A 23691-nucleotide genomic window follows, 5' to 3' on the forward strand; every position below is an offset into this window, starting at 1 on the left:
CGCCTCCTCACGTCATTAGCAGTGCAACAGGAAGTCAGGAGGTAGGGAAATCTCACGAGGTAGGGTAGTATAACGCTACACCGGCACATATGAACATGAGACTAACACAGATGTCGTCAGCTGCCAAGCACGTATACAACAGGTCAGCCAGTAAAAGTCTGCTGACAGATGCACTTTAAGATTCCCACAGTTACTGAATGGCTTTAGAGATGTACATTTTGCATATTTAATATAGTGAATTTTCTAAATCCATACATCTACCAATGAGCATCGTTATGATCCTCCAATTGTTATCATTTATGCTTTGCTGCTAAAATTGATGTATATTAATTTATTAAAAAATGTAAGTTTAAGAAACATGAAAAAGTTTCCTAATATTTTTTGTGCAAAGACCTTCCTGTATATATATTAAAACTATGCAAACTAATAACTATGTCAACTATACTTTAAATAGTACGTGACACTTGTTGCTCAAGTTTAGTATTTAGAATATGATGACTTAATATTTATTGGATTATGGATTATGAATTTCTCACATATTAGTTTATAGGGTCGCTGAGTTTGTTATTCGGTAGCTTATTGTAATATGTAGAAATTTATCCATGTGTCAAGAACGAAAGAATATTTGTTATCTTAGGTAAAGCCCCTTATTATACGGTGATTAAAAAATGAAAACCTTCTATTTATATGCAAAAAATGCCACATTCAAAATATAGTTTGCCATTCTGAACAAAACAGGCCACATACAATATTTATTCCAATACACGGGAGACAATCCAACGCCTTTCTCTTGGGATCTGCTCGATCCTTAAACTTAAAATGGCAAGTTCTCGTTTCAACATTATCTCTTGATTGATTCCTTTGCTAAATCAAAATAGTAGCCTCACCTCAAAAATACTTAATTATTCTACAACCTCAGAACATGTAGAACAATTCCCTTTCCTCCTCACATTGCCTCCAACAAAGACCCTTGGTGTGTAGGTTAAAGTTTGCTATATGTGTCAGTGGAAGATAAGATTGAATACAGGGGTGTTGCTAGGGTCTCAAAAGATCTGGGGCCCAGGCCCCAATGCATACTGCCCAGTTCTCTAAGTTGACCAACTGACCCCCACCCCCGCAAACACTAGTCCTGAATATACAAACCGGATTCCAAAAAAGTTGGGACACTATACAAATCGTGAATAAAAACTGAATGCAATGATGTGGAGGTGCCAACTTCTAATATTTTATTCAGAATAGAACATAAATCACGGAACAAACTGTTCAATCGTCTTGGGCCTTCTTTGTGGCACCTTCCTCTTTATGATGCGCCAAATGTTCTCTATAGGTGAAAGATGTGGACTGCAGACTGGCCATTTCTGCAGTCCAGATCTTTCTCCTACGCGGCCATTATGTTGTGATTGATGCAGAATGTGGTCTGGCATTATCTTGTTGAAAAATGCAGGGTCTTCTCTGAAAGAGATGACGTCTGGATGGGAGCATATGTTGTTCTAGAACCTGAATATATTTTTCTGCATTGATGGTGCCTTTCCAGACATGCAAGCTGCCCATGCCACACGCACTCATGCAACCCCATACCATCAGAGATGCGGGCTTCTGAACTGAGCGTTGATAACAACTTGGGTTGTCCTTGTCCTCTTTGGTCCGGATGACATGGTGTCCCAGATTTCCAAAAAGAACCTCGAATCGTGACTCGTCTGACCACAGAACAGTCTTCCATTTTGCCACACTCCATTTTAAATGATCCCTGGCCCAGTGAAAACGCCTGAGCTTGTGGATCTTTCTTAGAAATGGCTTCTTCTTTGCACTGTAAAGTTTCAGCTGGCAACGGCGGATGGCATGGTGGATTGTGTTCACTGACAATGGTTTCTGAAAGTATTCCTGAGCCCATTCTGTGATTTCCTTTACAGTAGCATTCCTGTTTGTGGTGCAGTGTCGTTTAAGGGCCCGGAGATCACGGGCATCCAGTATGGTTTTACGGCCTTGACCCTTACGCACAGAGATTGTTCCAGATTCTCTGAATCTTCGGATGATGTTATGCACAGTTGATGATGATAGATGCAAAGTCTTTGCAATTTTTCGCTGGGTAACACCTTTCTGATATTGCTCCACTATCTTTCTGCGCAACATTGTGGGAATTGGTGATCCTCTACCCATCTTGGCTTCTGAGAGACACTGCCACTCTGAGAAGCTCTTTTTATACCCAATCATGTTGCCAATTGACCTAATTAGTGTTAATTGGTCTTCCAGCTCTTCGTTATGCTCAAATTTACTTTTTCCAGCCTCTTATTGCTACTTGTCCCAACTTTTTGGGGATTTGTTGACACCGTGAAAATTTTAATCAACGTATTTTTCCTTTAAAATGATACATTTACTTGGATTAAACGTTTGATCTGTCATTTACGTTCTATTACAAATAAAATATTGACATTTGCCATCTCCACATCATTGCATTCAGTTTTTATTCACAATTTGTTTAGTGTCCCAACTTTTTGGGAATCCGGTTTGTATTTTACTGTACTTGCTATATAGCTATACAGCAGCACATACCTCTCATATCTAGGGCCTCCCATGTGACGTCTCCTCTGATGTAAATCTTCTCTGTCATCATCTTCTACATTCAGTCCGGACAACTTCTCTCAGCTGCCTCGTCTCTGCAGAGTGTGACACACAGACATCTTAGCTTCCTTTACTTTTCTGTACCCTCAAATACTATCCTGAAGAAAAATAAGTGCTATACAGGTAATCTTCCCCATAGTGTAGGGCGTGACCTAACTGTCATGGAGTGAGGACGCTCGGCACATCAGCTCCTCCAGTATCCTGAGTTTATCCTGGCCATCTAGTGACCATTATTACCAGGACCGCTGCGTTGGACCCCAAGGAGTGTTACCTGACGGGGGGACTTGTTTGGGCTTTCCTCAGCCCTCCGCTCCGACTCTGGTCGGGTGTGGCCTCTGGCCTTGAGACTGCCGCCTCCTGAACTGCATGACTCTGAGGTGAGCCGCTGGGAGGCTCTTTGGACCTACCCAACCTTTGGTGACTCTGCGCTAACCCCTGTAGTCCGGTCAGCTTGACACCACGGCGGGACGAGCGGGGAGATACTCAGCGGGAGAAGGCCGGTCCCACAATCATACACTGCACTGGGAAAGATCGGCAAACCGCCTGACAACTGCTGCGCTGCTCCACATGACATCGGAGCAGGGGGTGCTTCAGAGGGGGGCTGTGAGGAGGCTAATTGGATAGGGGTAGAGAAATTTCACTACTGGGGGCCGAGCTAGACACGTGGCACCACCATCTTGGATCCCCTTCTAGGTGGAGAGGAGTGTATTCAGCAGCTGCATAGATCTTTTATTGAAAGGGGAAAAGCAAGAGGTGAGAGATACCCTTGGAAAGCTACAGTAAGATGTGCAAAGAAACGTGGTGTGTGACCCCCCTACAACCCACTACCCCAGGCCTCAAATACATGGGCAACAAGACAGGCACTTCTACTACTACCCCTACCCCTAAGGCGCTGGTGGATGCCATGAGCCAAACAGATGAGATAGGGGAGGGTGGTTCTCCTGACCAAGTGGAGATAGATCTGAGTAAAAGAATGGCAGCAATTATGAATTGCCAGTCCACACTTACAGCTAAAATAGACTACCTTCAAGCAGATCTAACTTGCCTACGCCATGACATTGATAAGATACGAGACAGAACAGCAGAGGTGGAGAGGCGACTGGGGGAGGTGGAAGAAATAAGCATCTTAAAGAGCTTCTCCATCTCCCTGACTTTGAATTTTGGCCCCAGAAAGGGGTAAGATACCATACTCAATTATATGAAAACAGTGCTTTCCGTACTTTCAACAGTCTCAAAAGAGAATACCAACTTCCCAGTATGGGTTTTTAGCGATACCTCCACTTGAAACATGCCTGCCGGATGCAGTTTAAAACTTCGCCCCTACAGTTGAAATGTGGGCCCCTCGATTCTATTGCTAGGCGAACGTAGCCCTATAAACCAGTTTGCTCTTTCTATGAGGAGATAATGAAAATGCAAGATTCTCTACTCCGGCGATCGTTTGCGCGTTGGTCTGTGGATATTCCAGGCCTGGAGGTGTCTCACCTGGAGGAGTTGAACTCTGTATGGAGAACCATGGTAATTGGTGCCCGAAACTAGCTCATTCAGATTAAGTGGATACACAGGGTGTATCTGACCCCTCTGCGACTGTTTCACATGTGTAGACTACCGGATCATTCATGTTCGAGATGCGGGGAGTTGAGAGGATCCTTGTACCATATGATATGGGTGTGTCCCATTATGCAGCTGTACTGGGGTCGGATATGCACTTTCATTAATACGGAGCTGGGGCTCCCTGGGACTTATTTCCCTATGGTATGCTTATTGGGACTTGTGGTAGACGTAATCCCTACTAAATATGGCAGAAGATTGCTCCGCTTATTAATGTTTTATGGGAGAAAGACTATTCTCCTAAACTGGAAACCACCTAAGGCCCCTACTCTTAAAAAGTGGATACAACTCATAAATGCTGATCTCAACATGTATAAGCTAACATACACTGCTAGAGGAACTCCAGATCTCTTTGATAAGATTTTGGGTGTTTGGCTGCATGCACAAAACACGGTTTAAGTATTGACTTGGGTGGGGCAACGGGGAGCTCAGGTGTGTATGTGTATGTGTATGTGGTGTGAATGACGTCCAGAGACTGCTCAATATGTCTCGGGGGATACTGCCATAAAAAGACATGCATGTAATTTTGTTTAGATCCCCTCTTTGTCGATTACTGCGATACTTGGACTTGAGGTCTCCAATAATGTCCAATGTTTTTTCTTGTTTTCTTTCATCCCGGTTGGGATGCTGATGTATGTTGAATTACAAAGTGAATAAATAAATACTATAAAAAAAAAAATCTTCCCCATAGTAATAGTCCCACCAATAGTAATTCCCTTCTAAAATGCCCAAATTAGTAATACTGCCACGTACAGTGCCCCCAACAGTCATACTGCTCGCCAAGAGTGTCTCCATTAGTAGAAGAGCCCTCCAGTATTAATAATGCCCTTACAGAGCCCCCAGTAGAAATAAGGCCCCCTATTGTTCCCCCAGTGGTAATAAAGCTCTCTACAGACCCCTCAGTAGTAATAAGGCCCCCCATAGTACTCTTAGTAGAAATAAGGCGGATCTATAAGTCCCTCCTATTGAGCCCCCAGTAGTAATAAGAACGCCTAATGTCCCCTGGATTTAAAATGCACCCCACAGTGCCCCCATATTTATATCGCCCCCTACTTTTATAATGCTCACCCTGAAGTGCCCCAGTATTTATATTGTCCCCTACTGTTATAATGCCCCTACAGTGCCCCCAGTATTTATATCGCCCCCTACTGTTATAATCCTTACCCTGAAATGCTCCCAGTATTAATAATCCCCCTTTTAGGGCCCCCTGTAGTTATATTCCTCCGTTTAGTGTCCTCAGAAATTATAATTTCTCAGCCCCTCCCTCTCCCATACAGTCCCATGTAAATACCATCACACCATCTCTTCAGCCCCCTCCAATATACAGTCCCATGTAAATAACATCCCTCTCTACCTACAGCCCCTCCAAAATACAGTCCCATGTAAATAACATCACGCCATCTCTCCTGCCCCCTCCAATATATAGTCCCACGTAAATGACATCACCCCCTCCCCAGCTGCAACATATAGCCCCATGTAAATAGCATTACTCCTCAAAATTCAGTCCCATGTAAATAATATCACTGCCTTCCACAGCCACCTTCAAAATATAGTCCCATGTAAATAACATCATCCTGCCCCAGCAACCTCCAACATGCATTCCCATGTAAATAACATCACCCCCTCAACTTTCAGTCCCATGTAAATAACATGACCCCACTGTCCTATGTAAATAACTTCCCTCCCTTCAGCCCTAACATACAGTCCCAGTTAAATAACTTCAACTCCCAACATTGCTTTTCCTCACCCTTCATTTACCTCACCTCATGTAGCAGACCTCACCACAGCTTCTTCACAGGAATTCTCTTCACTGCTGAGCCATCCTCTCCTGCACTGGTCACAGGATGGTGACATCATCGCAGGTCCTTTTCAGCTACTGCATTTAGAACTGATCACATGGACTGTGATGTCATCACAGGTCCTTCAGCTCTAGCAGGGTATTTGATTTGATTTTATTGCCATCCTGAAGATGGCAAACAGCTGGATCTAGCAGGCAGGACATTCGGGGCCTGGGACAAAACATCAGGGGCCCAGGCCCTGAATGTTTTTACCTAGCAACACCCCTGCTTGAATATGTTTTTAGCCATAGGTATGTGATTGATGCAAATTATGTTTTTATAAAGCCAGGCTTTATAAAAAGCCTTGCAAACAAATGATAATCCTCAATTTCTTCATAACTAAAGTGTCATAATAGCTATTCTAGAGTGATTGCTGTCAGGTCTGGTAAGCTTATCTAAAATTTTATAATTAACTATCATGCTATTGTATCGCATCGCTGATGGAAAATCAATTCCCCAGTCAATTGCATATTTCTTAATAAAATTGTTCAAGGGTCGGGGGGATGGGTATTTTGGTATACATCCTCTAAAGTTTTAATTCCAAGGTTTAACCAGTCCTGACAGTTCCACTCCCCTGTCATCATCATCTTCTATATATATAAAGAAGGACATATATATGTGTGTATGTATGTATGTTACGCAATCACTCAAAAACGCAACCAGCGATTTCAACGAAACTTAGTATACACATCCCTTGCTACCTGGAAAGAAATCTTGTGGGGGTCACAGCTCTCTAGGAGGTACCGTTCCTGAGATATTCCCAAAAAATTACCTGCATTAGTCAATACAAGCATGTCCTTTATCACACATGTCCTTTATCAGCCAATAGAAGCTCGCAGGCCCTTAGTCTCCACATGCATACCGTTTTACTCCAGGTTTCCATAACAACCCAGCCATTTTTCTTCACTGATGTAGGTCAACTTTAGGCTAGGGCTACACGCGCGACACATAGGGCACAACTACACTGCAACATTTATGTTGCACGGTAATTTTTATAATGATAGTCTATGGTGTTGCACTGCGACATGCTGCGACTGTGACTCGACAGTCACAGAAAAATCCATTGTTTTTTTGCGACTGTTGTGTCGCAGCATGTCACATGTTGCAGTGTGACACCATAGCCTATCATTATAAAAATTGTTGCGCGACATTAGTGCGACAAAATGTCGCGCGACACATTTTGTCGTGTAGCCCGACTTTAAAGGGGCACGGCGCTGTGGAGGTCAGTGTTAAGGGGGCAGGGGCCACTATTAAAGAGAAGCTGAGGGGGAGGTCACTGTGTAGGTGGCAGGGGCCACTATTAAAGGGGCAACTGCTGTGGAGGTCACTGTTAAGGCAGCAGGGTACAGTGGAGGTTACTCTTAAGGGGGCGGTCCCCTGAGTAGGTCACTGTCAAGGGTGTGGGGTGCTGTGAAACTCACTGTTAAAGGGGCAGCCTGCTGTTAAGGTCAAAGTTAATCGGCTGATGTGGAGGTCCCATTTTAAAGTGACGGGGCACTGTGGCGGGGTCAGTGTTAAGGGGTGGGGGACTATGGAATTTACTGTTATGGGACGGGGTGCTGTAGAGGTCACAATTTAAATGCGTTATTATTTGCAATCCATGTTAACCTCAGTTTGATCAAGCGGATCAGATCTGTTTTAACTGTCACCAAAAGATTCACCTTGTTAATACTTACAGTACAATCTGAGCTGTCATATCAGCTATTGATATTCTCAGATATCTTATGTTTTTCAGCCCATGTAAAGGTGCAGCATTCTTTAATTTGATCTCACAGTTCTACAGAAGTTGGGACCGTTTTAGCTTATACCACAAAACTTTGGAGTAATTATTAATTGTTTCTTTTATATATCTCAGCAATTATTAGAATTCCATATTCATATAACGTTATAAGGTGGTCCTGATTCCCAAAATGAACTCTTGAAACATGCTGTATTTATTATTTTTCAGTGCAACTGCTAATGGTTTGATATCTAGGTTGAAAATAATAGGCAATAGCGGAAAGCCCTGCCTTGTTCCATTTAAAATAGCTAAGGCCTTAGACACAAAACCATTGTATCAAACCATGGCACTTGGACTGGAGTATAGATTGTAAATTGCATTTAGTATTGAGCCTTTCATACCATACTTATTGTAACGGACCATTTCAGCAGACAAGGGGTTAAAATCCGTTTAGGCGATATGCCCCTTTCTGAGAGACAGGCACAGCTACTGCAGAACACCAACCTCCCGAACTGGATACAAAATAGCACTCCAAACTGGAACCTCGCAAATAGCTGTCAGCAGACGAACAGGAAAAGCGTACAGTCAGCTTACACTCCTGGCAATCAGTCTCCAACAGCATACAGGGAATCCCCCCAATAACGAGACAAGGCTCCGTCTTGAGGGTCAGCAGTGGTCTGATGTGCTGGCACACCCAGCCTGGTTTTTATTACAGTTTTGCAAATACAGAACAGATACAACACATCCCCACAATGCATCATGGTTTCCTCCTCTCTGTCCCAGAGACAAACGAAGGCAATCCAATTATCTCTCAGGACAAAGGGAGATCACCAATACACATGTGGAGACAACAGGACAGACATCACCATTTAAACACACAATGGCACACCCCCACAGCAAACAGAGACATTTAACATATCCCCAGATAGCTCAAGTCTGAGTGCATATCATTAGGTGAATGGCACTCAGAATACACAAATACAATAATATTAGCTATCTGGGTGCCCTCACATAACATACAATTTAACCGAACGCATAATAACATAAAATACAATTTTGCAGACAGATTTAAGCTGTGCGGCCGGTCTGTTTTCTCCTTTAAAGTTACTATGGGCCATAATCCTGAGGCAAGAGGCTTTTAAACAGCCCTCTCCAAAACCCAGTGGCGAGGTTGGTTTCGCCACACATCTTCCCCCCCCCCCCCCAGGGAAGACTAACCAGATACCTGACCTCACGCCGGTCGGTACCTGAGTTAGTCTGGCAGCCCACCCACAACCCAATACTGGACCTGTTGAATTTTGGGGCCTGGCTCTGTTCTGTAGGTCCCCAGCTGTTGAGTGTGCATCTGCTACTCCTTGCTTTGTGGTTCTCCAGCTTGGAGCTGTAGGTACTTGGTGGGCAGAGGCCGACTGTGCTCTGCCCAGATGCCAGCTCTTCCACTGGGGTGAGGGGGGTACAAGCCAGTCCTGTAACAAGGGGGTTGGTGGAGCAGAGGCTAGCGGCTCTCTGCCCTGATGCCAGCTCTTCCGCTGGGAAGGGATCAGTGGGTATTGCAGGCTCATCCCCTGCCCCCAGAACTCGGTTGGGAAGTAGCTGGGAAGGGGAGGGCTCGCTTACCTCCTCCTCCTGGTATCCCTGCGGAGATGGCTGTAGATCTGGTTGTTTGAGGGGGAGACCGACTGTCTCCTCTTTGGCTAAACAGCCCTGTTGCCGGGGGACAGGACCGACTGTCCCTACCCCCTGTGCTGTGAGTGCAGAGACCACGGTCCCATCTGCACAGTTGTGGGGCTTACTGTCTCCCCCTGGTGCGTTAAGCTGCCGCTGGGGAATGGAGACTAGGCTCCCAGTTCCCATCAAATCCTGCTGCTGCTGGGGGACAGGACCGACTGTCTCTGCCCCCTGTAACTCCACCTGCCGCTGGGGAATGGAGACTAGGCTCCCAATTCCCTGTACATCACACGGCCGCTGGGGAATAGAGACTAGGCTCCCAATTCCCAAAAAATCATGCTGCTGCTGGGGGGCAGGAACAACTACCTCTGCCCCCTGTAACTCAGCCTGCCGCTGGGGAGGGAGGCAGCTGCTCTCCCCTCCCTGCACTTCACACTGCCGCTGGGAAATGGAGACTAGGCTCCCAATTCCCCAAAAATCATGCTGCTGCTGGGGGGCAGGAACAACTAGCTCTGCCCCCTGTAACTCAGCCTGCCGCTGGGGAGGGAGGCCGCTGCTCTCCCCTCCCTGCACTTCACACTGCCGCTGGGGAATGGAGACTAGGCTCCCAATTCCCAAAAAATCATGCTGCTGCTGGGGGGCAGGAACAACTACCTCTGCCCCCTGTAACTCAGCCTGCCGCTGGGGAGGGAGGCCGCTGCTCTCCCCTCCCTGCACTTCACACTGCCGCTGGGGAATGGAGACTAGGCTCCCAATTCCCAAAAAATCATGCTGCTGCTGGGGAACAGGACAAACTATCTCTGCCCCCTGTAACTCCACCTGCCGCTGGGGAATGGAGACTCGGCTCCCAATTCCCTGTACATCACACGGCCGCTGGGGAATGGAGGCTAGGCTCCCAATTCCCAAAAAATCATGCTGCTGCTGGGGGGCAGGAACAACTACCTCTGCCCCCTGTAACTCAGCCTGCCGCTGGGGAGGGAGGCCGCTGCTTTCCCCTCCCTGCACTTCACACTGCCGCTGGAGAATGGAGACTAGGCTCCCAATTCCCAAAAAATCATGCTGCTGCTGGGGGGCAGGAACAACTACCTCCGCCCCCTGTAACTCAGCCTGCCGCTGGGGAGGGAGGCCACTGCTCTCCCCTCCCTGCACTTCACACTGCCGCTGGGGAATGGAGACTGGGCTCCTACTGTCCCGCAACTGTAACTTCCGATGGAGGTCCACCCAACGTGGCAGCTGACCGTCACCTTCTGCCCGGTATAGTAGGGTCTTGAACACTAGACTCCTCACGAACTTCACGTATTTCTCAGCTGGATTGGGTCCGAAGAAGTTCAGCCGCAACCACATCATACGGTCAAATTCCTCCACAGAGTATCTGTACTCCACTGCTGGTTCCATCCTGGTGCTTTTAGGGTCGCTGTACTGAGACATGCGTTGCCCTTAAATTGTAGAATCCACAGAAATGGTGTCTCCTGTAGCTGTCCTTCTGGCTGTAGGAACGATCCCGCTGCTTGCCACCAATGTAACGGACCGTTTTAGCTGACAAGGGGTTAAAATCCGTTTAGGCGATATGCCCCTTTCTGAGAGACAGGCACAGCTACTGCAGAACACCAACCTCCCGAACTGGATACAAAATAGCACTCCAAACTGGAACCTCGCAAATAGCTGTCAGCAGACGAGCAGGAAAAGCGTACAGTCAGCTTACACTCCTGGCAATCAGTCTCCAACAGCATACAGGGAATCCCCCCAATAACGAGACAAGGCTCCGTCTTGAGGGTCAGCAGTGGTCTGATGTGCTGGCACACCCAGCCTGGTTTTTATTACAGTTTTGCAAATACAGAACAGATACAACACATCCCCACAATGCATCATGGTTTCCTCCTCTCTGTCCCAGAGACAAACGAAGGCAATCCAATTATCTCTCAGGACAAAGGGAGATCACCAATACACATGTGGAGACAACAGGACAGACATCACCATTTAAACACACAATGGCACACCCCCACAGCAAACACAGACATTTAACATATCCCCAGATAGCTCAAGTCTGAGTGCATATCATTAGGTGAATGGCACTCAGAATACACGAATACAATAATATTAGCTATCTGGGTGCCCTCACATAATATACAATTTAACCGAACGCATAATAACATAAAATACAATTCTACAGACAGATTTAAGCTGTGCGGCCGGTCTGTTTTCTCCTTTAAAGTTACTATGGGCCATAATCCTGAGGCAAGAGGCTTTTAAACAGCCCTCTCCAAAACCCAGTGGCGAGGTTGGTTTCGCCACACTTATATTATATATAAAAACTGAAAAAGTCAAGTTAATGTTTGCTGCAACTGTCTACAGTATTTAACAAAACCATAAGTTTAACTGAGCATTCAATTCCTGTTATTATTGCATATTGTGTACTGTACCTTGGTATCTTGCAAATTTTTCAGGTCAAGTGAACAGCACTATCACATGTTCATACCCTAATAGTATGTTAAATGGACTTCTTTGAATTTGAAATGTCAGCGAAAACTTGAGACAGGAGTTTGTTTCTGAAATACTGTATTTTCTTAACAATGTTTCACTCTTCTTTGTCCACACGTATAATGTTCTCTTCTATTAATTCACTTAAGCGGAATCATCTACTTGTGAGAATATAAAACACTGGGGAAAATTTACTAATCCTGTAGATGGCATATACTGAGGCTGTCTGTACCAACAGCAGACTTATTGCAGTGGTTCAAGCTGGATGATAAATCTGGTGAAGGGATAGACACTTTTGTCTAAATTAATATCAACAATTGGTTGGCTTACTTTATGACAGAATTTTACAATGGAATTGTGGTACAATTTTGGCACAAACTGTCCCATCTTAGGCCATGTCCCTTTCCCATGAAGCCAACACATTTCTGATAAGCCATGCCCTCATTGGTAAAGCCATGTCTGAAAGTGTACAAACTATTAAAATATTTGTTCTGGACAGTGAAACGCATTCACAAATCACCTATTGTTTTGTTTCCTTGCCCCCCAAAGGTGAGCAAGAAGTCTGACTTAGGTCCTCTCTTTCACAATGCTCTGCTGCTCATTTCACTGTAAAGGCACCGGACTGACTAGTATGCTACTTTAGGTTTCTGGACAACATATATATGCATTGCGTGGGGGGTGCCTAGTATTCATAGTATGTTTGTAGAGTATTGTAGGCCAGTCAATGTCCCTCTGGTTTTCTGGGAAGGATATTCAAATTTACATTGAAAAGCCTATCTGATGTGAGTAGATGTAAGATGTGATAATTTTATTTTCCCCAGAAACCCAGAGGAGAGTTGACTAGCTTACATTAATCCTTGTCAGAGATGAGCAAAGTTTTGAAAAATTCAATTCGGCAAATTTGCCCACATTTTAATTTGTTACGTTTTAATTTGTTGTGAATTGTTAAGAATCAAGTATTCCAAGGCCACTCTGCCTTATTATATGGCCACGCGGTATGGCCATGCTGTGGGTGGGTTGGGGCCATGCTGCAGTGAAGAACCAAGCAGTCAATTAGCCAGCAGCTGCCTTTCATTTAATAATGAAGACCGCACTGTATAGCTGGTCTTCATTGTTAATGGCGACACGGCACCTTTAAACAGGGGCCGTTGCCAATATGGGGTTTTGCTGGTTAGGTGGGGGGGACAATATGCATATTATTGCTGTTCTTTCCAGCAATCTTCTGCAGGTTATTTGACAGTACACACAGAATATGAATCAGCTCTGGCATACCCACTTCTCCAACGCCAGTGCTTTCCTGTCCTACAGGTGTGAGCCCTTCTTCTGCCCCCTGCTTTTCCACATTATCTATTATCAATGAGAATATAGAGTAGCAATAATTAAATGTAGCAATAAATAAATAAAACTGACATAGCATAATCCTCCCTGCACTCTCCCTCTCCAATATTCTATTAATCGTTTTCAGCAACACTGTCTATAGCTCATAAGTGCTTGTCCCTTCTCTCCCTATGCTCAGCTCACAGGACAATGGTGGTGACCGTGCAGGATGAGGGTTCTATAGGGCTGTGACATCACAGAGGATGGCAATCTGCGGATTGGCTGGCTGCACAGCACTATGGTTGATCTCGAGTTCCTGGGCTTCTTACTTTCACTTTGTAACAAGTGCAGCTGCCATTTTAGGAAAAACTGATTAGTTACCACAAAGCGCAAGGATATTTGGATTTGTTGCAGGTCAAAGTTTTCCTAAACTTCGGACTGAATTGCTGAATTCCGTTTTGTATGCCTCGCTTCGCTCAACACTAGAGTTGAGCGAACACCTGGATGTTCGGGTTCGAGAAGTTCAGCCGAACATCCCGGAAATGTTCGGGTTCGGGATCCGAACCCGATCCGAACTTCGTCCCGAACCCGAACCCCATTGAAGTCAATGGGGACCCGAACTTTTCGGCACTAAAACGGCTGTAAAACAGCCCAGGAAAGGGCTAGAGGGCTGCAAAAGGCAGCAACATGTAGGTAAATCCCCTGCAAACAAATGTGGATAGGGAAATTAATTAAAATAAAAATTAAATAAATAAAAATTAACCAAAATCAATTGGAGAGAGGTTCCATAGCAGAGAATCTGGCTTCCCGTCACCCACCACTGGAACAGTCCATTCTCAGATATTTAGGCCCCGGCACCCAGGCAGAGGAGAGAGGTCCCGTAACAGACAATCTGGCTTCATGTCAGCAGAGAATCAGTCTTCATGTCATAGCAGAGAATCAGGCTTCACGTCACCCACCACTGTAAGAGTCCATTTTCATAAATTTAGGCCCAGCACCCAGGCAGAGGAGAGAGGTCCCGTAACAGAGGATCTGGCTTCATGTCAGCAGAGAATCAGTCTGCATGTCATAGCAGAGAATCAGGCTTCACGTCAGCCACCACTGCAACAGTCCATTGTCATAAATTTAGGCCCAGCACCCAGGCAGAGGAGAGAGGTCCCGTAACAGAGGATCTGGCTTCATGTCAGCAGAGAATCAGTCTGCATGTCATAGCAGAGAATCAGGCTTAACGTCAGCCACCACTGCAACAGTCCATTGTCATAAATTTAGGCCCAGCACCCAGGCAGAGGAGAGAGGTCCCGTAACAGACAATCTGGCTTCATGTCAGCAGAGAATTAGTCTGCATGTCATAGCAGAGAATGAGGCTTCACGTCAGCCACCACTGCAACAGTCCATTGGCATATATTTAGGCCTAGCACACAGGCAGAGGAGAGAGGTCCCGTAACAGACAATCTGGCTTCATGTCAGCAGAGAATCAGTCTGCATGTCATAGCAGAGAATGAGGCTTCACGTCACCCACCACTGCAACAGTCCATTGGCATATATTTAGGCCTAGCACACAGGCAGAGCAGAGAGGTCCCGTAACAGACAATCTGGCTTCATGACAGCAGAGAATCAGTCTGCATGTCATAGCAGAGAATGAGGCTTCACGTCACCCACCACTGCAACAGTCCATTGGCATATATTTAGGCCTAGCACACAGGCAGAGCAGAGAGGTCCCGTAACAGACAATCTGGCTTCATGTCAGCAGAGAATCAGTCTGCATGTCATAGCAGAGAATGAGGCTTCACGTCACCCACCACTGCAACAGTCCATTGGCATATATTTAGGCCTAGCACACAGGCAGAGCAGAGAGGTCCCGTAACAGACAATCTGGCTTCATGTCAGCAGAGAATCAGTCTGCATGTCATAGCAGAGAATGAGGCTTCACGTCACCCACCACTGCAACAGTCCATTGGCATATATTTAGGCCTAGCACACAGGCAGAGCAGAGAGGTCCCGTAACAGACGATCTGGCTTCATGTCAGCAGAGAATCAGTCTGCATGTCATAGCAGAGAATGAGGCTTCACGTCACCCACCACTGCAACAGTCCATTGGCATATATTTAGGCCCAGCACCCAGGCAGAGGAGAGAGGTCCCGTAACAGACAATCTGGCTTCATGTCAGCAGAGAATTAGTCTGCATGTCATAGCAGAGAATCAGGCTTCATGTCAGCCACCACTGCAACAGTCCATTGGCATATATTTAGGCCTAGCACACAGGCAGAGGAGAGGTTCATTCAACTTTGGGTAGCCTCGCAATATAATGGTAAAATGAAAATAAAAATAGGATTGAATGAGGAAGTGCCCTGGAGTCCAATAATATATGGTTATGGGGAGGTAGTTAATGTCTAATCTGGACAAGGGACGGACAGGTCCTGTGGGATCCATGCCTGGTTCATTTTTATGAACGTCAGCTTGTCCACATTGGCTGTAGACAGGCGGCTGCGTTTGTCTGTAATGACGCCCCCTGCCGTGCTGAATACACGTTCAGACAAAACGCTGGCTGCCGGGCAGGCCAGCACCTCCAAGGCATAAAAGGCTAGCTCTGGCCACGTGGACAATTTAGAGACCCAGAAGTTGAATGGGGCCGAACCATCAGTCAGTACGTGGAGGGGTGTGCACACGTACTGTTCCACCATGTTAGTGAAATGTTGCCTCCTGCTAACACGTTGCGTATCAGGTGGTGGTGCAGTTAGCTGTGGCGTGTTGACAAAAGTTTTCCACATCTCTGCCATGCTAACCCTGCCCTCAGAGGAGCTGGCCGTGACACAGCTGCCTTGGCGACCTCTTGCTCCTCCTCTGCCTTGGCCTTGGGCTTCCACTTGTTCCCCTGTGACATTTGGGAATGCTCTCAGTAGCGCGTCTACCAACGTGCGCTTGTACTCGCGCATCTTCCTATCACGCTCCAGTGCAGGAAGTAAGGTGGGCACATTGTCTTTGTAGCGTGGATCCAGCAGGGTGGCAACCCAGTAGTCCGCACAGGTTAAAATGTGGGCAACTCTGCTGTCGTTGCGCAGGCACTGCAGCATGTAGTCGCTCATGTGTGCCAGGCTGCCCAGGGGTAAGGACAAGCTGTCCTCTGTGGGAGGCGTATCGTCATCGTCCTGCCTTTCCCCCCAGCCACGCACCAGTGATGGACCCGAGCTGCGTTGGGTGCCACCCCGCTGTGACCATGCTTCATCCTCATCCTCCTCCACCTCCTCCTCATCCTCGTCCTCCTCGTCCTCCAGTAGTGGGCCCTGGCTGGCCACATTTGTACCTGGCCTCTGCTGTTGCCAAAAACCTCCCTCTGAGTCACTTCGAAGAGACTGGCCTGAAAGTGCTAAAAATGACCCCTCTTCCTCCTCCTCCTCCTCCTCCTCCTCCTGGGCCACCTCCTCTTCCATCATCGCCCTAAGTGTTTTCTCAAGGAGACATAGAAGTGGTATTGTAACGCTGATAACGGTGTCATCGCCACTGGCCATGTTGGTGGAGTACTCGAAACAGCGCAACAGGGCACACAGGTCTCGCATGGAGGCCCAGTCATTGGTGGTGAAGTGGTGCTGTTCTGTAGTGCGACTGACCCGTGCGTGCTGCAGCTGAAACTCCACTATGGCCTGCTGCTGCTCGCACAGTCTGTCCAGCATGTGCAAGGTGGAGTTCCACCTGGTGGGCACGTCGCATATGAGGCGGTGAGCGGGAAGGCCGAAGTTACGCTGTAGCGCAGACAGGCGAGCAGCAGCAGGATGTGAACGCCGGAAGCGCGAACAGACGGCCCGCACTTTATGCAGCAGCTCTGACATGTCGGGGTAGTTGTGAATGAACTTCTGCACCACCAAATTCAGCACATGCGCCAAGCAAGGGATGTGCGTCAAATTGGCTAGTCCCAGAGCTGCAACGAGATTTCGCCCATTATCACACACCACCAGGCCGGGCTTGAGGCTCACCGGCAGCAACCACTCGTCGGTCTGTTGTTCAATACCCCGCCACAACTCCTGTGCGGTGTGGGGCCTGTCCCCCAAACATATGAGTTTCAGAATGGCCTGCTGACGTTTACCCCGGGCTGTGCTGAAGTTGGTGGTGAAGGTGTGTGGCTGACTGGATGAGCAGGTGGAAGAAGAGGAGGAGGAAGCCGAGAAGGAGGAGGTGGCAACAGGAGGCAAAGAATGTTGCCCTGCGATCCTTGGCGGCGGAAGGACGTGCGCCAAACAGCTCTCCGCCTGGGGCCCAGCTGCCACTACATTTACCCAGTGTGCAGTTAGGGAGATATAGCGTCCCTGGCCGTGCTTACTGGTCCACGTATCTGTGGTTAGGTGGACCTTGCTACAGATGGCGTTGCGCAGTGCACACTTGATTTTATCGGATACTTGGTTGTGCAGGGAAGGCACGGCTCTCTTGGAGAAGTAGTGCCGGCTGGGAACAACATACTGTGGGACAGCAAGCGACATGAGCTGTTTGAAGCTGTCTGTGTCCACCAGCCTAAATGACAGCATTTCATAGGCCAGTAGTTTAGAAATGCTGGCATTCAGGGCCAGGGATCGAGGGTGGCTAGGTGGGAATTTACGCTTTCTATCAAATGTTTGTGAGATGGAGAGCTGAACGCTGGCGTGTGACATGGTTGAGACGCTTGGTGACGGAGGTGGTGGTGGTGGTGTTGGTGGTACATCCCCTGTTTGCTGGGCGGCAGGTGCCAACGTTCCTCCAGAGGCGGAGGAAGAGGCCGAGGCGGCAGCAGCAGAATAGGCCGAGGCGGCAGCAGCAGAAGAGGTAGCAGGGGGAGCCTGAGTGACTTCCTTGGTTTTAAGGTGTTTACTCCACTGCAGTTCATGCTTTGCATGCAGGTGCCTGGTCATGCAGGTTGTGCTCAGGTTCAGAACGTTAATGCCTCGCTTCAGGCTCTGATGGCACAGCGTGCAAACCACTCGGGTCTTGTCGTCAGCACATTGTTTGAAGAAGTGCCATGCCAGGGAACTCCTTGAAGCTGCCTTTGGGGTGCTCGGTCCCAGATGGCGGCGGTCAGTAGCAGGCGGAGTCTCTTGGCGGCGGGTGTTCTGCTTTTGCCCACTGCTCCCTCTTTTGCTACGCTGTTGGCTCGGTCTCACCACTGCCTCTTCCTCCGAACTGTGAAAGTCAGTGGCACGACCTTCATTCCATGTGGGGTCTAGGACCTCATCGTCCCCTGCATCGTCTTCCACCCAGTCTTGATCCCTGACCTCCTGTTCAGTCTGCACACTGCAGAAAGACGCAGCAGTTGGCACCTGTGTTTCGTCATCATCAGAGACATGCTGAGGTGGTATTCCCATGTCCTCATCATCAGGAAACATAAGTGGTTGTGCGTCAGTGCATTCTATGTCTTTCACCGCTGGGGAAGGGCTAGGTGGATGCCCTTGGGAAACCCTGCCAGCGGAGTCTTCAAACAGCATAAGAGACTGCTGCATAACTTGAGGCTGAGACAGTTTCCCTGGTATGCATGGGGGTGATGTGACAGACTGATGGGGTTGGTTTTCAGGCGCCATCTGTGCGCTTTCTGCAGAAGACTGGGTGGGAGATAATGTGAACGTGCTGGATCCACTGTCGGCCACCCAATTGACTAATGCCTGTACCTGCTCAGGCCTTACCATCCTTAGAACGGCATTGGGCCCCACCATATATCGCTGTAAATTCTGGCGGCTACTGGGACCTGAGGTAGTTGGTACACTAGGACGTGTGGATGTGGCAGAACGGCCACGTCCTCTCCCAGCACCAGAGGGTCCACTAACACCACCACGACCATGTCCACGTCCGCGTCCCTTACTAGATGTTTTTCTCATTGTTATGGTTCACCACAACAACAAATATATTATTTGGCCCAATGTATTGTATTCAAATTCAGCGGGATATAAATTTGAGGCCTAGTATTTAGGCGCTGGGTGACCGGTATGGATTTAGTGACAGAATTAGACTTGGAAATGCACAGAAGCGTGTGTGTGTGAAGTTATTCTGAATGACCCAATGTGCACCTTGAATATTATATACCCTTTTAGGGATAGATTTCAAATAGCTCTGATATAGCAGAAACCACTAAATTATGAAATTGTTAAATTGGGAATTGTATTTAAACCCAGAACAAAAAATGTGCTTTGACGGACACTAAATAACTTTCCCAGCCACAACAGGACAGCGTTAACGAGAGATTTAGCAGGATATAAATTTGAGGCCTAGTATTTAGGCGCTGGGTGACAGGTATGGGTTTAGTGACAGAATTAGACTTGGAAATACACAGTAGCGGGTGTGTGTGAAGTTATTCTGAATGACCCAATGTGCACCTTGAATATTATATACCCTTTTAGGGATAGATTTCAAATAGCTCTGATATAGCAGAAACCACTAAATTATGAAATTGCTAAATTGGGAATTGTATTTCAACCCAGAACAAAAAATGTGCTTTGACGGACACTAAATAACTTTCCCAGCCACAACAGGACAGCGTTAACGAGAGATTTAGCAGGATATAAATTTGAGGCCTAGTATTTAGGCGCTGGGTGACAGGTATGGGTTTAGTGACAGAATTAGACTTAGAAATACACAGTAGCGGGTGTGTGTGAAGTTATTCTGAATGACCCAATGTGCACCTTGAATATTATATACCCTTTTAGGGATAGATTTCAAATAGCTCTGATATAGCAGAAACCACTAAATTATGAAATTGCTAAATTGGGAATTGTATTTCAACCCAGAACAAAAAATGTGCTTTGACGGACACTAAATAACTTTCCCAGCCACAACAGGACAGCGGTAACGAGAGATTTAGCAGGATATAAATTTGAGGCCTAGTATTTAGGCGCTGGGTGACAGGTATGGGTTTAGTGACAGAATTAGACTTGGAAATACACAGTAGCGGGTGTGTGTGAAGTTATTCTGAATGACCCAATGTGCACCTTGAATATTATATACCCTTTTAGGGATAGATTTCAAATAGCTCTGATATAGCAGGAACCACTAAATTATGAAATTGCTAAATTGGGAATTGTACTTCAACCCAGAACAAAAAATGTGCTTTGACGGACACTAAATAACTTTCCCAGCCACAACAGGACAGCGGTAACGAGAGATTTAGCGGGATATAAATTTGAGGCCTAGTATTTAGGCGCTGGGTGACCGGTATGGATTTAGTGACAGAATTAGACTGGGATATGGCCAAAAAATAACCACACTATTGCTGGTTAAATGCACTTGGTGACGGGCGCAGCTTGCCCCTGATTTAGTATATGGCCAAAAAATGAACAGACTATTGCTGGTTAAATGCACTTGGTGTCACAGCTTGACGCACCACACTACTGAGGGTTAAATGCACTTGGTGACGGGCGCAGCTTGCCCCTGATGTAGTATATGGCCAAAAAATGAACAGACTATTGCTGGTTAAATGCACTTGGTGTGACAGCTTCACCCTGATGTAGGCTTTAGCCAAAAAACAACCACACCATTGAGGGTTAAATGCACTTGGTGACAGGCGCAGCTTGCCCCTGATTTAGTATATGGCCAAAAAAATGAACAGACTATTGCTGGTTAAATGCACTTGGTGTGACAGCTTCACCCTGATGTAGGCTTTAGCCAAAAAACAACCACACCATTGAGGGTTAAATGCACTTGGTCGCAGCTTGGATGCACTTGGTCGCAGCACCGCACAAGACACAAAATGGCCGCCGATCACCCCAGAAAAAAGTGACTGACAAACGGTCTGGGCAGCCTAAAAACAGTGAGTGAGCATTTGAATTTCAGCAGCTCAATGATGCACAGCTGCAGATCGATCGATTAATCAAGTGAAGTCCTTTGGAGGAGTTAATCTGCCTAATCTCGCCCTACTGTCGCATCCGCAACCTCTCCCTACGCTAATCAGAGCAGAGTGACGGGCGGCGCTATGTGACTCCAGCTTAAATAGAGGCTGGGTCACATGGTGCTCTGGCCAATCACAGCCATGCCAATAGTAGGCATGGCTGTGACGGCCTCTTGGGGCAAGTAGTATGACGCTTGTTGATTGGCTGCTTTGCAGCCTTTCAAAAAGCGCCAAGAAAGCGTCACAAAAGCGCCAAGAAAGCGACGAACACCGAACCCGAACCCGGACTTTTACGAAAATGTCCGGGTTCGGGTCCGTGTCACGGACACCCCAAAATTCGGTACGAACCCGAACTATACAGTTCGAGTTCGCTCATCCCTACTCAACACTACTCATGCATAATCAGTGCCCTCTGTAACCAGAAATAGTACCCCAACAAAGGCCTTTCAGGCAGTTAAGCAAACTTTCTTTGCCTGAAATGAATTGCAAAATAATACATATATATATATATTTGTTAGAATCCATATTTTTCAAATATATTTATTTATTCATATCGCCTACATTTTTGGTGGTAACTTCAAACTGTTCAATCACCGTTTTTTCATAATAAGATTTTTTATTGTCATTCTTGGGATTCAAAGATTATTTTTCCTATTTTTTTATCCATGAATGGGGTCATTTGGAAAATGAAAGGTGGAATCTGATTGGTTGCTATGGGCAACTAAGCTGGTTCTACTTTACACCGGTTTGATAAATGACTCCATAGGTTTTTGTTGGTACTGTAGATTCAAATAGTTTAACCGTTTGCCGTCACGGTAACGCCGATAGGCGTCTGGACGGCAGCGCTCTCAGGTCTCAGTGACACCTATTGGTGTCATCTCGTGAGACCTGAGATTTCCTGTGAACGCGCGCTCACAGGAGCGCACGTTCACAGGATTGCGCAGTATTCAAGTTTAACTACAGCCTGCCAGCGCTGATCATTGGCTGGCAGGCTGTAGATTTTTAAAAGAACTATTAAAGTAGGTATATCAGACACTATTTTGTATATAGCGTGTGATATACCTGCTACCTGCTCCTCTGGTGGTCCCTTTTGCTTGGATCGACCACCAGAGGACACAGGCAGCTCTGTAAGTAGCACCACACACACATTACACCCCCCCTGTCACTTATTAACCCCTGATCACCCCATATAGACTCCCTGATCACCCCCCTGTCATTGATCACCCCCCTGTAAGGGTGCCTTATCACCACCAGTTAGCTACTTGTTAGGTAGTTAGTGCTTAGCCCACCGCACCGCAGTCACTGGTTAGTCGCTGATTAACATCATCGCTGTCGCTAATCAGCACTAGTACTATATAGTATCTGTAAGTGATCAAGACTGATTGCAATCAGATCTATATCAGTACATTAGGGTCACCTTAGTCTCTACAAAAAAACGCAGTGTTCGCCCGATCAGGCCTGATCTTGTGTACACACTTGCGTTCAGTCCGCCCCACCGCAGTGACAGAAATGTTTTTTTTTCTGATCACTGCAAAAACACTGTAAAATCGCTGCAGCGCTATAAAGATCACTTTTGAGGGGCAGGGCGAGTTCATAGAAGATTATTTTTTTTTGGTTATCGGAATTTTTTTTTTTTCTTACAAAGTCTCATATTCCACTGACTTGTGACAAAAATAAAATCTTACATGAACTCACCACACCCCTCATGGAATCCAAATGCGTAAAAATGCCCTGTGAAATCCTAAAGGTACTCATTGGAATTTGGGCCCCTTTGCACACCTAGGCTGCAAAAAAGTGTCACACATGTGGTATTGCTGTACTCAGAAGAAGTAAGGCAATGTGTTTTGGGGTGTATTTTTACATATACCCATGCTGTGTGTGAGAAATATCTCTGTATAAAAAAATTAAAAGTTGTCATTTACAAAGTTGTCAATTTCTCTCACCCAGCATGGGTATGTGTAAAAATACACCCCAAACCACGTTGCCCTACTTCTTCTGAGTACGGCGATACCTTATGTGTGACACTTTTTTGCAGCCTAGGTGCGTAAAGGGGCCGAAAGTCCAATGAGTACCTTTAGGCTTTACAGGGTTGCCCACAATTTAGCCCCGCCCAAAATGCCAGAACAGTAAACACACCCCACAAATGACCCCATTTTGGAAAGTAGACACCCCAAGGTATTCACTGAGGGGCATAGTGAGTCCGTGGGAGATTTAATATTTTTTTGCCAGAAGTTAGCAGAAATGGAAAATGTATTAAAAAAATTCCTCAGAAAGTGTCATTTTCCGCTAACTTGTGAAAAAAAAAAAATCATACATGAACTCACGATGCCCCTTCCACGAATACTTTGGGGTGTCTTCTTTCTAAAATGGGGTCATTTGGGGGGTATTTATACTATCCTGGCACTCTAGCACCTCAAGAAACATGACAGGTGCTCAGAAAGTCAGAGCTGCTTCAAAATGCAGAAATTTACATTTTTGTACCATAGTTTGTAAATGCTATAACTTTTGCGCAAACCAATAAATATACACTTATTGGATTTTTTTTTTATCAAAGACATGTAGCACAATAAATTCTGACACAAACTTGTATAGAAATGTAATTATATTTG

General features: G+C 46.4%; 1 protein-coding gene across 6 annotated transcripts in view; it reads left to right on the plus strand.

Annotated features, from left to right (window-relative positions):
* The window catches only part of WSCD2 (WSC domain containing 2), a 448422-nt gene that overhangs the window by 305926 nt on the left and 118805 nt on the right, over positions 1 to 23691 (plus strand). The window lies entirely within an intron of this gene.

Source organism: Bufo gargarizans, chromosome 1, assembly GCF_014858855.1.
Source record: "Bufo gargarizans isolate SCDJY-AF-19 chromosome 1, ASM1485885v1, whole genome shotgun sequence".
In the NCBI taxonomy this organism is placed as follows: domain Eukaryota; kingdom Metazoa; phylum Chordata; class Amphibia; order Anura; family Bufonidae; genus Bufo; species Bufo gargarizans.